The sequence below is a fragment of the Passer domesticus genome, chromosome 1, assembly GCF_036417665.1.
Source record: "Passer domesticus isolate bPasDom1 chromosome 1, bPasDom1.hap1, whole genome shotgun sequence".
Lineage (NCBI taxonomy): Eukaryota > Metazoa > Chordata > Aves > Passeriformes > Passeridae > Passer > Passer domesticus.
The window spans coordinates 146,930,362-146,933,296 of NC_087474.1; the positions used below are offsets into that span (position 1 = coordinate 146,930,362).

The window sequence follows — 2,935 nt, forward strand, 5'->3', positions numbered from 1 at the left end:
GAACTTTTCTGCTGTGCCAGACCTGAAATCTGATAATGGTAAGACCCAGAAGGTCACCAGGTTTGTGTAACAATTAGATTTTGCAGCCAATGAAATCTCAACTTCTGTGTTTGCCTCTAGGTTTTCAACCTCTAGGTTGCAGATTTTCAAAGACCAGGAGAACAAAAACATCTTTCAAGAATGTGAAAATCTGAGATGAAAAACACACACACAAACAAACAAACTAACTACAAAGCAACAAGTCACCCACATCTGTTGTCATGCTCGGTAAACCACAAGATGCAAGAAAAGCTGTGGGATTGTCTAGGGCAGGCAGTTATTCAGGGTACTTTGATGCTTACCACAGGCAGTGCTTTTTCCAGGTGCATCACCCTACAGACAAACCCTGCTGTGGGAAGATCCACAGTTCTTGTTAGGCCTCAAGACTTCTCAAACTGTGTGAAGTTACAGTGCTGTTAGAAAGGAAAAGAGAAGTTTCTTGGTACAGTGTGTTTTGCTGAGTGCCATGGCAGGATGTAATGATGAGGAAAAGGTAGACAGCAAAACATTACTAGGGGGCTGATAAATAACCAGAATACATGTAAATTCATCATTCTTATCAATAAACCACTCCCTGCAGACTCTCCTGGTATGCTTACCAAAGATAAGGCATACAGCTACCTCATGGGCTCGGTGTGAGATGAACCAGCACCCCCACCCTTAGGTAGAACAAGAGCTCCATTTTAGCCACTCTGCCTTGAGGTCCCACTGTGGTCTTGATACCTACATTTCATCCTTTCAGAAATAAATGAAAGGCAATATTGGCCAGTATATTTCTTAAAAAAATAAAACTAAATAGTAACTGGAATAAAAGATTGCAGGGAATTAAACCTAACAATTAGTGGTTCTGAATAGTCAATATCTTCTGCTAAAATAGAATATTTCAAACCTTGTTCTTACCTGAAAAGTTTAAAAAAATTAGTCAAGAAGGTCTCGAGACCACTAATTTTCTTTACATGTCTTGGGAAAAAAAGGATAGTCCAAGGAATTGTTGACTTGCCAAAGCAATCATAATATTTAAAGAAAATGGCCCAGGAAATGATATATCAGTTATTCTGATTCTAGTCTTAGGGAAAAAAAAAATTAGAAAGCTGGACAAAGTCAGCACTCTATCAACAGGGAATTATGAGCTAAAAATAAAGCTACGTTCAACGTAGTTTCAGAGAAAGTAGTTCTTGTCAAATTATCTTATTTAGATTTTCCTTTTATAAGATTATAGGTCTGGTTGACAAAGGTAGCTGTGTTGCTACAGTCTAATCAAATTTCACTGAGGCATTTGACATACTACACATGACATTGTGTTTTAAAATCCTGCATTATATGTAATTAATAGAGCACAGATTAAATGATTTAAAAGCTACTTGACTGATAGCACTCAAAATGTATGCATTAATGGAAAGGCATTAATTATCTGGGCCATTACTAATAAGACACTGCAAGGCTCTTGGTCCTAAGCCATTTTAACCTTTATTTGAAAATACTCTGAATTCTGGTCACAGTGTGAAGGGGACAAAATGTTGATGCTATGAAAAACAATCAAGAGTCAGCTTTCAGAGTGAGCTGAATCTCCTGGATAGGTGGCCTGAATGCAGCAGAAGTTTGAACACACTGAAGTGCTATGAATGGGGAGCAAAAGCATGTTGCAGAGTGGAGCTGCCAGCCCATGCTCCCAGGGAAAAGAATCTGCATCTTTGGAACAGTGAAAAACTCATCTAAAACGGATGCAGAGGAGAAACCAAATCTTTGGCATTAGGGAAAGTTTTAACAGAGAGCCAAAACGGTGCCAGAGTACACCCTGGAGAAGTGAGTGAGGAGATTATTTGTATCCTATAGGATATCCTACAGGGATTTTTATCCTCTAGGATATCCTATAGGGAGATTTGAGGGGCTAGAACAGCTGTGGAGAGAGGAAGTTAGAGAGGGGGCAGTGAGATGGGGAGGTGGGCACTCCTGAAATGTGGCTCCTGGTGTTGGCCCACTCGTTTTCATCACCTCAAACCCATTTCCCATCCTGCAAGTGTCTGACCATGGCTACTCACATCCAACACCCTTCCCATAGCTGCACTCAGCTCCTCACCCAGCAGCAGCTGGAACAGACTAGAGGGCTGGCAGCCACCACTGGGCCATCAGCTTTCCCCTCTCTAAGGATTCCCTAGGGGAAACAAATAATATAGGTCCTGTGGCTAGAGATTAAATGGTGCTAGTGGTCATTTCTGGCTTCAGAATCCACGAATCACCCCTTACTGCCTGGGTGGGCTTTCCTTCTTGGTTAAAGGTCTACCAGGAAAAAAAAATAGAGCTGATTTCTAATCTCTTAGCACACTCAAATGACCTTGTAGGTATTCTCAGTCTGGTTAACTTTGTGTTTCTTTGCCTGTTCAAATGGTATTTGGTGTTTCCCAGAGAAAAAGAACTGGAATCAGTAAAATTATATAGGAACGTTGCAAATGTGCATGCAACATGTCCTTTTTTTATAGCTGTTTACAATGGCCAGTATCTCAGTGCTTAAGCTCTCCACAACATTGAAAGTAATGATAGTATTGAGTATTTCACTTTGGTAGTACATACACAAAATTGGAACAATACAGAGAAGATTAGCATGGCTTCTTGGCAAGGATGACATGCAGATTCACAAAGAGTGACAAAATTTTTCTGAGCCAACAATGTTCCCAGCAGGACTAGGAAAGTGATTGTCCCTCTGTACAAGGTAGTGGTGAGGCCACACCTTGAGTCCTGTGTCCAATTTTGGGCCACTCGCTACAAGAAGAACATTGATATGTTGGAACAAGACCAGGAAAGGCAACAGAGCTGGCGAAGCATCTGGAGCACAAGTCTGGAGCAGCTGAGGGAACTGAGGGTGTTTAGCCTGGAGAAAAGGAGGCTCAGAGGACACCTT

General features: G+C 41.2%; 1 non-coding gene across 1 annotated transcript; it reads left to right on the forward strand.

The window, feature by feature from the left end:
* Positions 1-2,583: 2,583 nt before the first annotated feature.
* LOC135290427 (U6 spliceosomal RNA) lies at positions 2,584-2,691 on the forward strand. The gene has a single exon (XR_010353200.1). It is a non-coding gene; the product is annotated as a U6 spliceosomal RNA (small nuclear RNA).
* Positions 2,692-2,935: the final 244 nt, after the last annotated feature.